We start from the raw sequence: 14906 nt of genomic DNA on the forward strand, positions 1-14906 counted from the left end.
CTCGATTTCGCGAGAGAAAACGTATAAACGTAGAGATAGGGCACGAAGCATAGTGGAAATAGCGAAGACCTGGACATTACCTACATCGCACAAAAGCCATCTAAAGAAAGAGCTGAGCAACGTAGGAAGTGTGAAGGGACGGAGCAGAATAAGGTTCTATATCTCGGGCTGCACCCCTTTGTCGGGGAGTGGACGCGTCGCATCTAACGCCTCGTAATGACGGAACATTCCTCGCATTTCACTACCCCGTGGAAGCATTCCAGGGATAGCACTTTCATATAAGAGAGGCACTTGACTGCGTTTCCTGCAAGTGTCTCTTGTTACGCGCTGCATGCCGGCCATGTCTCGAGCGGAAAACACTTTTTTTCTTTTCAGCCATCCTTTCAATGTTCTCGTTCTCTCTACGTTCGCAATTTTAGACGCCAATTACTCTCTTACTATTATGGAAACAAGATTTTTTTCTTTCTTTTCGCTCTAAAATGTGATTTGCACCATGATACGGGTGAAGCATTTTGTAGGTGTTTATATCCAGCATGAAGATATGGTGGCGAAATCACAGATTCAAGGGGAAATAGAGCAAGGATAGCGGCATTTATCTACGCCGCGTTGCCCCGTCATCGAAGATAGCAAGAATTATCGTAGTCATGCTGTCGTCGGAATTTGAGAACACCACGTCATAGATTGCTTTACGCTTGCCACGTACTGAAAATGGAAACATTGCACATCACCGCTAGTAGAGACTACAACTGTGGCCCCTCGGTATTGTGCAGTTGCGCGCGAGAGAATGTCGTCACCGCGCTATGGCCTAAGTTTGTCGATAGGTAGTTCACCCACAGTTTGGTGTGCAACATTGGCTCTGAGAGACGTGGTATCTGTGCACATATTTCGGAGGCAACAGCAGGCAAACTTAAGCGGACGAGGACGACTTTGTACGCACGCAAAGAAGATATTGATGTAAGATGGCGCTGTCCACTGTGAGAGCCTGCTGTTGTAGCGGTGAGCCAGTTCAAAGAGAGAGAAACCGCCGAAGCTTTCTGATTTTTTTTACACTTCTCAGCCTCATGTCACACAATTTTCTGCTTCTCTTTAGACCTCTTCATAGAAAAGAAATTGCAATCTTTTGGTGACATATATTCCGGACCTGCAAGCACAAATTTCGAGTGCTGTATCCCTTGGGCTACCTGCGCGCCTGTACTTCTGTAGTACACCTCCGTGTGTTTTCAGTCGTTTGACACAAGAAATGCACTGAGCAAAGCGCTCCCGTGCATTTGGCTCGAGTATGTTCTTGTGAACGACATTGCTTACTTGGCAGAACGGTGACTAGCGATGCAGGCGTCGAGAAATAGCGGGAACCTCATCCGAAACTCTCAGCGTTCTGATTCATTCGGCGCTTCTGTCGAGCATCCCCCTCTTCAAGAATCAGTGCCCTTCTTTCGTTCTCTCTGTCGATTTCACTTCTTCCACAATCAGCTGCTTTTCTTGTAGATTCTTTGGATACGCATCCTCTTGCCGACTTCTTCATTTCTCCGTAGCCAACTCCTGTAATCTTCTGTGGCCAGCTTCTTCAATCTTCTGTAGCCGAATTTTACACCTCTTGCTTCTTGTTTTGATTGTACACTCGGGTACGTAGAGGGAAACACGTTTTCATGCCAGTACATTGACCAAGAACGGGCGCGTGCCCAGTGTAGCACAGCCAGTGAAAATACCCAGTGGCACAAGCTCATGCCTACATGGCAAGACAGCATGAACCAGCATCCACAAAACTGGGGAAACAGTTAAAACGAACGCTTTAAAATTACGTATATTACCTACCCTCTCATGATCATTTCTGTAAAAGCCTGTACCATTTTGTCTCCCCTGTCGAAAAAGGAAAGCCAGCAAATGCAGCAGAGTTTATTCCTTTATTGGGCATGCTGTCTGCAAAACAGAAAAGAAATTCTTCAAAATGCGTATTTACCAGGGCGTTTTCGCACGTTCAGAATATTTTGAAAAGTAACATTCGTAGGAGGCGCGTCCCCTTTTCAGACGTACGTGCACAGAATGCGAGATTTCAAAGCAGCCTGCGGCAACATACCATCGGACGAGGGAAGCATCTCATGCCATGGATATTTGATGAGCAGCTGAGCAGACGCGGAGCAGAAGACAAAAAAAATCGTCTGCTGCGATGAAGCAGACAGAGGCGTGCTCCCAGTCGCCGCCGCTTCGAAGTCGCGTACGGCAACAGGCGGTGAGAGCGGTGCTCTCACTACTCAGCTTGGTTCCATTCGTGTCTCTATTCCTTAGACTCTACAGAGCTGTAAGACACCGAGAAGAGAAGGAGCATACCCTGTTGTTATTAAATCAAGACCGGCGACATTCTCGTCAATCGATTCCGCCGCCAAGACGCCGCGGCTGTAGTGGTGCTGGAGGGAAATTGACAGAGCTGCGAGTACGAATGGCTGACCCGCATCAGTCGTTATTTGTGCCTCGTAGCGGTCGATCTGTCGACTGCTTGCCAACCCACCTCTCTTTATAAAACCGTACCTTCTTATCGCGTCTGCTTTGCTAAAGTTGAAATGACGCGTATTTAACAAGTCGTAAATACTCTAACACACGCTTTGCTCACATAGAAATCAAGTATAAATAATGCTAAGCAAATGTTTTGTATCTTGACTTGATACTGAGAGAAAGTTACTGTAACAAAGTTTTTTTTTTTAAATTCCGGACCTGTAATCAATTATGTTACTACGAAGCCATCATCGAGATTGAAAATTTCAGCCTTATGTGTAGCAATATATCAAGTTCTAGCGACGTTGTTCGTAAAAAAATATAGATAAGAGTGTCGCAGCCCAGTCTGTTTGACTCCATCGCCTATAGAAGCTGCAGTGATCGCGGAATTGAGAGAAACAGTGCATCATGACGTCGTAGTGCATTCGCCTCCTCATTACCGAAACCTAAAGTGTTCTTTAGACGCAAGTAATATAGCAAATCATTTAAGGTACTCTGAGGCCTGCCGCCCCTATTCATTGCAGTGTTTAGTAGGTTTGTATCTTCATCTGACGAACAATATAAATTCAAAAATATCGTCTCGGAACTCCTTTAATGTTTGTTTTCGTAGTCGCTCGCCTACTGGGTTACATTCGACGAATGATATTGCGGCAAGAAATTGGAGGTGGAAAAACTAGATAAGAAGAAACATAACTCTAAAATTTCATATTAGGTGTTGATTATGAGGTGTGGTTAACCATTGGTGCGCTTTCCGGTAAATGCAAGAGTAGTTCCGGAATTCAATTAGGAGAATTGGGCTTTTCCCTGGGTCTGCGTTTAATTTCGTGGTTAAATCTGTACTAAGCTTCGAAGTCAAATCGGATGTTGGAGGAAATTTTATTCAGGATGTTTCATGGGAGCACAGATTTGTACAAGAACAATAACGCTTAATTTCAACGCACCCTTCTGAACGTCACGGATACTGAGTGGACAGGATCACTACGCCGATCGTCGGTGCCGTGTTCGCTATCGCAGCTGCGGTCCCATATTTAGGTGTTGCGGGGTGTTATGTGTGTAGCTTTTCGAGATAAGAAGAGGGGCGACTGATGAAGGCAAATAATATTTCGGCAGTAAACATTAGAAGAGTATAACCTTGGGCTGGTTTGTAAAACATAGTTACACTGGAAGCATAGCGCGCAAAGGACGAGCGCTTGTCCTGCCTAGTCTTTGTAGATCGTCCTTTGCGCGCTATGCTTCCAGTGTAAACATCAGGAATGGAGGTCAACCATATTCAAACTAACTCTGCTTCATGTGGTAGCCAAAGTTCTATCGCTGACATGATTTGCTGAGGCTCTTTGCACAACTTTCTTGTATGACGAAATAGTACTTATTAATCCTATACATGTTTCTCTTGGCGCTATTCTTTTTTTTTTTGCTACGATGTTAGCTTACGAAGTCTCCCAGTTCACTATTTTTATTGCGGAAAGACCTGAAGGGACTCCATGTGTGGAAATGGGCCAATTTGACTAGTGCCAGTGGAAAGAGGAGCCGACAGCCGCCACCAAAGAAAACGCTACATAATGCGCGCGCTCCTAATGGCATTGCTAAAACTCGGGAAAAATTTGGATAACGCTCCGTACATGCACGAAGCGAAACCCGACACCTTACCGATCCGGCTCTCAAGTCCACCTGTCCAGTTTTCGACCCGAGAGCTTCCAACAGCCTTCCCCGGCATCCTTTCCCGCATGCCCTTCCTACGACTTCACAATACTTACGCCCTATCTTGAAAGACGGCCTCTCGCATCATTTTCCATACTTCTCCATTCTTTCCCATCCTTTCCCATTATTTCCTTAGTCCCCGTCGTCATCGCTTTGTGCTTGCAGATTGACGCGTCGTTTGCTTTTCCTGGGGGCTCTGGTATTCTGTTAAAATCGTGTTGCCGCCGACACCCCACCTCCCCTCACCTCCCCTCACCTCCCCCCACCTCCCCTCGATGCGTCTCGTCGCCTTTGTAGCTTGCTGTCACATGACTCTGCCGGACGCCCATTCTTTGCTTCCCGTAAAACGGGAAAGTAGCGCGCTCAAGGCTTCCTCTGCGCGCTGGAATATCGTCTGCTTCACTCGCCGACTCCTCCGAACTTCACTCGCCGACGCCTGGCGCTGTTTTGTGCTGTTCCCGCATTCCACGTCTTCTCGGGTTTCCTGCGCGCCCTCCTCTTATCGCCATCCCAGACGGACGGAGAGCGCATACTTTCTCTTTAACTTTTCTTTTCTCTTCCTTAACTTGATTTTGTTCTTTTCGGTAGCGCTTTTAATAATGCGCTCGCCTAGGCGCAGGAATTCTGCTCTCTGTGGCCTCGGGGAACGGAACAGTTGACGCCCGGAGGCGTCCGGGACGAACAAAAGGCACGCGGTAGGAAGCCCTGCCGCGCTGAGTCGCGCCGTGTGCGTCGACGCTACGATGTTCGACCTGTGAACACGATGTTCGTTGCACGCGGGAGGCACGTCGAAAGACGCGCTTTTCAGCCGTGGCGACACGATGTAGGGTCGAGGCCGGCTGGAGTCATTTAATGAGGGGGGGGGGGGTGTAGGGCGTCAACTAGCGAGCCACCTAATTTACGGGAATAAAAAAAAACCGGGATGCAGAAGGGGAAAGGGTTTTTCACTTAGAATATTTCGCAGTATAGGTTTGTTTCTGTTTGTTTTAAACGAACACCAAAATCGACTAGTGATCGCAAATTATTTTTTGGAAACTATCCTTTTCCGTCCTTTGATGCGAGGCTGGAAATTGCCAGCGAAACAAAATAAAGACCAAAGTTATCTTTCTTTATTTTTCACCTTGAACCACAGCGCGGGCGTACATGGGTGTCATAGTGGTTCGTTACAGCGCAATACAAGACAAGAACAGAAGAAGGCGTAAAAACGACGAAACTTTGTCCTTGTCCCTGTCCTTCTCTTGTATTGCGCTGTAACGAACCACTATGAATCCCAACCAACTGGTCCAACTTGCCGTTTTGATACATGGGTGTAATGTCATGTATTTTAAATTTTTGAGACTACCCATTGGCTGATAAGAACAACGGATGGTAAAAGAAAAACATTCGCGCTGACTCGTAGCTGAATCATTTTGGTTGCGAAAAGCATGCAGCACACCGGGTGTCCCACGTAATTAGTGCGAAATTAAAAATAAAATATGGGACTGAACTGTAATTGCTCAGCACGAATGTGATACTAATGTTGTTTGCCGTCGCATGCAGCAAGTCTGATTATTGTTCTATTTCGCATAATCAGTCATATATATACATATATATATATATATATATATATATATATATATATATATATATATAGCCTATTTATTTCTTGTCATACTCTTAAGGCCCGGGGGCATTACAGAGGGGAGTGGTGATTATTACAAACAAATTCGTTAACAATATTCTTGAAGTTTGGGGCGACAGAACCGGCAGTGACGTAGGCAGGGAGGCGGTTCCAGTCATTCGTCGTTCTTGGTAAAAAGGAATCAAAATAAACGTTGGTGCGACAAGTTGAAACTTCCACCTTAAAAAGATGATCCGTGCTTGACGACATGTGTGATGGCAGGGAGATTAGTTCATCTTTAAGTGTTACGTTAGAGTAATAAATCTTATGAAAAAGGCATAGGCGAAAGTATTTACGACGTAGCTCTAGGTTAGGCATGAGAAATGTTATTTGCATTGACGAGACACTTGCATGACGGGAATAATTCGAAAGAATAAAACGAGCAGCTGGGTTTTGAATGGATTCGATGGTATTTTTTAGCTTTAGAGTAGACGGGTCTAAAATGGAGCATGCATATTCAAGTTTAGGCCTCACTAAGGATTTGTACAGAAGTAGCTTGACAGCTGCAGTTGCCGACGAAAAATTACGCAATCAAAACGCAAGCATGCGATTAGCGTTACCGTAAATGTAATTTATATGAATGTTCCACGTAAGATTGTGTGTAATGTACATACCAAGATATTTGTATGATGAAACATTCCGAGGAGATCGAACGGAAGGATACGGATAGACTCTTCTCATTCAGTGAGATTACTGAATTCTATAGAAAATCGAGGTGCATATATCCGCCTCCTAGCTCAATATTGGACAGGTCTCAGGTGGTTGGCTAGAGGCGCCTTCAAACCAGAACTTGCACGAACCCGGTACATGTTAACCGCATATTTCCAGAATTATACCCTGATGCCAATGATCATAGAGGAGAGCCACCCTAGCACATGTACTCTGGGATTGTGCAATAGTTCAAAAGAGAACTGCGTCCTCGCGGATGAACTAGAGGCGCCCTGGAAAGGCGCACTGACTAGCTCCGATCTTTAGGACCGACTTTGGGTCATCCATCAAACCAGCTACCGAGAGATAGGGTCTCTTTTGTACCCTTGGCGTGGCCTAGTTTCAGTCCATCAATTGCAGGATAATTGATAAAGTCATCGCACACACACAAGATGCATAATAACTAGGCCTCACTCAGGTTTAGGAAACCACCGAATCACTCAGACTCAATGGCTCAATTAACCACGCTCGTGGATAGGCGCTGCTAACACGTAGTCTAGTGACTTGTAGTGCCAGAAGTTGTGATGAAAATTTACATGACTGGCATTCGTAAGAAATTATATTCGCATGTCAATGAAAACTCAGCTGACTCACACTCACACGAGCTCCGATTTGCTGGGACTCACTCTAAATGAAACTTGCGCTCTCTAGCCGTAACGTCGAGAGAGTCCCCTTTTGATTCACACCCCTCCTTGTCGGTAAACTTCGCTGAGATTCAGACACGCGGATAGCGCATGCCTCTTTGCAAGCCTAAGTGAGTTCGCGGACGTGTGATACAAGCTGCCTGCGATATTATGGTTTTCCAAGTATTTTCGAGCACTGCGTTTACGCTGTACGCAAGCAGCCCACTCGGGTACTCTTGAAACCACAGGAAAGCACGGAAAAAGATTACATCCCTATAAAGAGCGCGCACACTTATGCTAGTCCAAACGATAAGTTTAAAAGACGGCAAAATGGTTTGCAGAAATCCGTATCCAATCTGTAGAATGCGTTTCCTCACTAATTCATCTACGTAGCCAACGTTCACCTAAAAGGTAAAAAAAGTTCGATAAACAGGGGCAAATTGCCTCACACTGTCTGGACGACGTTTTCATACATGGACCTGTGTATCTCAAGGATAGATCTACAGATAGATTGAAAACAGTAGTTTCTTTTCTCTTTAGTTCTATCTTTGTCTAATATTTGTGTACAAGTAGCTTGAAAAGAATAACATTTTTTAAATTTTATTTCTAGCTTTGACAAAGATAGGTGCACCTATTTAATCCTCTGTCAACCTGTCGAGGCACTTTACCTTCGTTTACTCAACTTTTATTTTTGCACATGGTGTTTCCATCTCTCGGCCCCCGCTTTGACTTGGTGTAATCAACATGAAGGCATTCAGAATAGCTAGAGCGACATAATACTGCTTCATACAAGTGGCAACAAATTACACGCGGTGAATAAACGGTTCATCAGTCGGCCTCTATCGCCCCAATCAATTCCCAAGAATGAATTCACAAACGGTTTAGCTGAAACTTGCAATCGGCTGGTTGGACCTACACTAATAAACCTAACTTCGTCATTGGCTGGCACATGCTTTTACGAGTACTTTCAGCTTAGTAAATGTTATGTCAAATGTTGGCGAAGCCGTTTCCGAGTATATTAGGATTCCGGCACACTTGTTTTGAACTATTATGTTTACAACTACTGACAGTAGGGCTAATTAGTACGGATTCATTTCTGGTGTAAAGTGCCCCATTTATGAGCTTTCGTGAGACCTGTCGTACGTACGGGGACAGGTTTCCCTAGAATATTATGTATGAGTAGAGCACGCCCGGGACTGAAAATATACACTGGACCGAGCGTTAAGGCTACTTAAGTTTGTATTATTGCTGCGTGCTTTGTTTTAAGAGATACCTTGATCTCCATGCCAAATTTGGTATCTTTTGTGCCTAGCTGACAACTCAATATTTGCAGATTGTTCTATTTGTTCTTTTATTTTTTACACTTTGGCATGAATATTCAGTGTATTTTACTCAATCTACCCAAAACCTCTGCTTTCCTTGTTTATTTGTTGCCTTCACTCGGCTCAGGAGATCTGACGGCAGCCAACAGAGCACCATTTTTTTGTTGCTGTTATGTGGAACGTAATAAAACAGGCGCCAAACTGTGTCCAAACAAGGCACGCAAGAGACAAACATCAGACCATATTTTTAGCTTCATTAATGTTATTCTTTTCCCGCCAACTTATCGCTTTTCAGCATTATTTATTTCAACTTTTTTTCCATCACGTGACACGCTTAGCTTAGCGGCTGTCTAACCCTGTGTTATAGCCCTTCTTTTTCCGCTGCTTGTCCGCACTATTTCCAACGTGCAACACGTGCGGAAAGTATATAGTGTGAGCTTCTACCCCATAGGAAGTGTCTGGTAAAGTGAAATCACACACCCTTGCTAGTGATGTATATAACAAACATAGGGACAAGCCGCTTCAAATAAAAAAATTGAAAAATGGCAGGGTCAGAACGTATGTGGCTGGGCAAATGCTTTAGAAACGCCGACAGGTACTTTGGGACAGCTTCGGGGGTGCAGCAGAAGAAAAAGTTAAAGATAACACAGCCAGTTTTACTGGCGATCACTGTTTCGCTTTTTGTACAAGCAGAAAACTCGATGGGGATGAGGAAACCACCAGCTAATGCCACAATAGGCACCACTATTCCCCGCACTTTATGCTGAATTACATTTTTGTACGTTACGGTGAAAGTGAGCCCATTCGTATCCTTTGATAAATGTTCAACGTAACTAAAAGGAGCAGCTGCCACGACCGTCCGGCCTGAGTACACATTGTCGTACGCTTTGAGGTGGTCACAAGACCATGCTGGAAATTGTTGAAATTGAAAACTCCGGGTGGTCAAGCTCGGTTCCATAGAAAAGTTGAGTAAATGACGCCATATCCACTTAACGATATGCCTTGAAGCGTTGTCGTGAAGAGAACACAAACAACCATAGAAAGAGAACACAAACAACCACAGAAAAATATGGACGGTGGATGTTATAATGGCAGTGGTAACTGTTATAAATGAGGAATACAGTGGGCGTTTGCTACAGAGCCACAAGAATGGAAAGAAAAATGAAGTCCCACCGTAGCCTGTTGTCACTGAAAGCAGACCCACGTTTATAATAGTTGCTCCATTTCTAGGTTTAGAGCGAATGTATCAATAAGGAATGTACTGAAGTATACAGAAAAAGGAGAACACAACAGTGTATCTCACTAAACTTCCTTTTCTGAATAAATGTTATTGCCCCAAGCGGTTTCTCATTGAAATAGAAGCACACAAAGTACGTGCTCGGTTTTGTAATCTCAAACTGGCCGTATTTGTATGGACAGGGCGATAGTCTTTCTTTTTCATGATTCTAGGTTAACTGTGGTCATCTGCACCGGTCCTCGTATCTTAAGCAATACTTCAAAAAGGACCCTTTAGAAATTATAAAGGAAAATTGTCGGAAAACACGACAGACAAGATACAGAGAGGGTGGGCCAACACTATGAGCATTAACGTTCGAAACTGCAAGAGCTTGACTCCTCTATCAGATAACAGATCTTCTTCTGTTACTGACTAACTTAATCAGATAACATATTTCCGCAATACATTTTATTTATATGTTTGTTTGTTTGTTTGATTGATTTCTTATTTATTTATTTATTTATTTATTGTTTCCTGGCTTGAAACTGATTTGTGAATTTGCAAACTGGTCGTTTTCCGCAAAATATTGTGTCATAAATGCTAAAATTTGCAGTGAATAGGCATAAGCGGGGACTCTTACTGCATTCGGCCTCAAGACAAATAAGCTCGTTTCCAAAGTTAGGCCAACAAAGCCACATAAAGAGTAGTAAATAAAGACACCAGAACGTCTGAAGCCACATGCATAAACATCAGACAATTTCATCCGTTAACCATGATTATTTGCCCATCTGTAGTATATTAGCGGATGAGTTCACACTAATAAGTTTAGTATGAACATCGATGACAGTAACGATGTGTTTGAGTTTTCTTTTTGAATTTTTTTTTATCTTTTTATGTGTTAATCCTGTTTTCACACAAGTAAGCCTTGATGAACGCCTACAAGATTAGCTATAGTCGAACTGTCGATCGCAGTACTTCTGCCATGTATTACCTGCTTGGTCAATATATTGTCTCATATTCCTTTAGTTTCCTCTTTCCCCCTGGCGACACGGAAATGGCTTAAGTATAGGTGGCGATAAATGGCAATAAAGGTAAATTTTTCGACACCTGCCGTAGCCTAGAACCATCGAAGCCCAGGGAGAGAGAGGGAGAGCGCAAGCTTTTTATTGAAAAAGCAGAGTGTTTAGCCAGCGCATTTCCGCCTACATGCTACTCTGCAGGAAATGGGACGGCACCCAGCAAAGGCCTTATCTATAATGGTGATTACCTGCGTGAATTTCTTTATAGGCTTCTGGTGCCTTTTTCTTGCTGCCGCCTCTCATTTACGCAAGTTCGTTTCGACGAGCTCAGCCTGCAAACCTTCCACACGCACAAAAAAAGACAGGAATAAATTCTGCTACCACGCGCTGTAGCAATTTGTTTAGGTGCAGCTTTTTGTCGGTGTTTACGAGGAACCTTGTTTTTGTGTACCGACCATGCGAGACACATTTTCACGGCATAACACCTTGCTCTCCCATAATTGCACCGTTCGAACCTGCGGATCCCAAGTGTGACGACCACCTCATGACGACGATAGCGCGACGACAACGTAATAACAAAGAAGGCGTGGTGACGATGGAACGACGACGGCACGATTGCGTCGGCGTGACGACGACGGAACAGCGATGCCGGCACGATTACTCATTACCACGGCGTCATGAAAGTGCTACGACGATGATGGTGAGGCGACGATGACGCAATGGAGACGTCAGTATGACGATCAGAACGTGACGACGACGCAATGTTGATGTCGGAGTGAACACCATGGAGCGATGGCAATATGACACCGAAAAAAACCATCAATATCGAACGAAGGTGACGAAGTGAGAACAATGGATTGAGGAACAGGGCGTGTTTGGGTTGGAGCTCATGCCTGTGCTTCAGCGCTTCCCTCCCCGCCCCCCCCCCCACACTGTCCCGGTTTGGCGACAAAGTATGGGATAACGTTGGCTTCATTGCGTTCAAGAAAGAAAGGACACCGCACACCACATGAGAGGACGAGTACAAAGAAAGACATGGTACACAAAGGCGTTTGCAACGGTGTTTATATCGAGTAAGAGAACCACATATATAGGCAACATCAGGGATATGTGTTCCTCTTAATCGAAACAAACACTGTTGTAAGTGGGCGCCTGTGTGTACCACGTCTTTCTGTGTACTCCTCCTTCCGTGCGCTGTAGGCCTCGTCATGTCGTACCAACGTGCCCGAAACGCCTAGTTATTGCGGTCAAGCCTTTCTAGAACCGCCGGCGACTGCTCCACCCCAGCGCCGCCTTTAGGGAAAATTAAAGAATCCCGACATGTCATAAACGATTCCTCCACGTTGCAAAACTTTTCATTCGCGTGCATATTGAAGTCCTCCCACATCGAAGCACCGACTCTCTTTCGCTTTCACCTTTTTTTTTTTTTCAGACGTAACAAGACAGCCGCCTTCAGTCCAGTCGATCCACTTTCTTGGAAGCAAGCAAAATGGTAAAAGTACTGAATTTGCGCTCTTTCGCAACAAGTCTTGTTTACTCGTTCACGCTAAGTTTTCGCTTGGCTGGCACGTTTTCGTGAACAGTCTTCGTCAGAGTGGCAGTCATCCGTATTAGTACCAGACTCGGCTCCAGACGCGTCGCAGCGGGACGAGAGACAGAAGAACGCGAAGCCTGCGCCCGTGGGCGGCATCGAATTGAATATATTTTTTACGGCTCTCTTCTGCTGCTACTGTTGCCAGCATTCATACCAATACTTTCACTTTGTGTGGGATTATGCAAAGAGTGTCCGTCGCGGCAGTTAAGATATTCGCTTGTTGGTTATAGTAAAGGGAAACAAATGCCACAATAGGGCCGGCTATACTAGGGCACCTTTAGCCACTTTTATACGGTCGTCATATTGCCAACGATGAATAGCTTAGTTAACATAAATTTCGTGTCAGAAAATGAAAACACCTGTGCCTACTATGGAAGGAGCGCCTTACAGTTCCTGTTTTATCTGTTCTAGCTTCTAGGGCCCTTTGTGCAAACTCATCTTACTAAATGTGTCCTTCGCGCCGTTGGTTTTGTCATATATGTTCGTCCTTTCTATTTGCCTCATGCACTGAAACCAAAATATCCACTACATAACATTTCTGTCTTTTCATACATAAACTAAAAGGTTTTTAGCAAATCCATAAAAATATATTCGGAAATATGAAGCCACTTACTTCAAGTCATCTATTTCCCATTCAGGAAGACACAGTTCCACCAAAAGATAAAAGTTGGCACCCCATAACCGGCGAAAAAAGAAGCCCAAGCTAAAATTAAGTTGGCAAGTAAAAAATGGTTGCACGCTGTAGCCTGACATTGTAGTGTGAAAATTTCCTCCCACTCAAACAAGAAATAGTGATGCTCAGAACAGAACAATGAACCCCATGCTGTCAAAACGAACAAGCTATCGAACCGCTGTGACATCATTCGTAGTTAGACTGTAAATTTACATAAAAAATACCGCCAAGTATTATACCGCCAAAAATACCGCCAAGCTAAGAACGATGTATGTACGCCTCTCAGAAAGGGACGCTGGGCGTTGTAGACATTTCGTGCATTTCGGGAAGCCGTGCGCTGCACTCTACAGACGATTTTATATAGAATTCATGGGAGCCTCAATCTTGGGCTGTTGCACAAACAATTTCTGTTTTATCAGACCTAATGTGACGTCACCTGGTCATGAAACGCTGAACGCATTCATACAACTATTTTCATGCTTGAGAATCGATTGTAGTAACGCACACTTCGTCGTTAAAGACAGAAACCAGTAGCGCTAACAGCCCAGTATGGCGGCATCTAAACGATTCCGCCAAATAGTCTATACGACGCCTACTTGATCACCGATCCCTCAACGCAACGCTCTTTCTGTATCCTCCAGACGTTCGTGAGACATATTACGTTGTATTTTTTTACCGGTCGCCGAACGCCAGCGAAGGACAAAAGGGTCGCTGGCAGAGGCAGAGCGACATTCCAGGTTGGGAAAGTGGTTCGCTTTGTTTGTGGAAGTGAGGGAGACCTACCGCCATCTAGGGAAGAGAGAAGGAAGCTTCCCGTCGAAGCGGCCAGCTGCACCCACTGCACTCGAAGGAGGACAAAAGAAGGCTGGATAATTACGCTCTGACGCGAGCAACAACTCATCACAGACCCAGCACGCTGTTCTGGATTTGTAATTTGAGCCAAGAGGCATTTATCCTCCTCGCGAGCACTGCCCTCTAGAAAAAATATCACCACTTCTTTCCTTTGTTTTTTTTTTTCGTCTCCCCGTTATTATTTGGTACTGCAGCACCGTCTGTAAACATTGCGAAATTATCACTGCAGTTAGTTACCACTGCATTTGTCAGTGTAGCAAGAGTGTTGCTATGAATGCATGGACGCATGCATAAGTGTTTAGCACATATTCTTTTTCTAGCTATTCGTACGCTCATCGAAACTGTTTCTGCTACTTCGTGACCCTTTCTCTGAGCTCACATCCGTATCTCTTGCAACTCTTTACCGTGAGGGACTTTAAAAGCCGGAAAATGTGTTTGCTACAACCTGTGCTTTCCCCCATTCGTTCCATTTTGCCGTGGTAGTACAAGCCCGAACTCCACATCATCTGCTTGACCCTCGCCGCATGGCGAAGAAATAACAAGCACCTCTTTGGCTGCACTGTATCTTTCTAGAAGTGTGCGCGGGGGCATTGTGACGCCCCAGCCGACTCAGAGATTGGTGGCACGTGTACGTGTGTTTCGGAGGCCGCAGTGGGCAATACCGTAGCTGACGATGGCAGCGTTGCGTACAAGGCAGAAAAACTGTCCTTGTGAAACTTCCCGCGTCTGCAGTGGCAGTCTGGCGGTCGGAGCAAACTTGTTCGAATAAAACAAAAACGCCTTAAGAGCCGAGCACTACAGAACGCACACGAGCGCTGACCATTGACGCAATTTTTACATGTAATGTAAGCAATCTTATGAGATCGTGTATCACTAAGTGAAGAACCGCGATATATTTACATACACAATAAAAGAGCATTCATATATGCCTAAAGTGAGATATAAATGTCTATTCTTATATTTGCAGACAGAAAGAATAGTCGGTTTAAACACTGGTGCTCGGTCTTTTTGGGTATAAGCTGTTGAGGAGATGTAGGATCAGTCTGAGTAAGGT

The sequence above is a fragment of the Dermacentor variabilis genome, chromosome 8 (genome assembly GCF_050947875.1).
Source record: "Dermacentor variabilis isolate Ectoservices chromosome 8, ASM5094787v1, whole genome shotgun sequence".
Lineage (NCBI taxonomy): Eukaryota > Metazoa > Arthropoda > Arachnida > Ixodida > Ixodidae > Dermacentor > Dermacentor variabilis.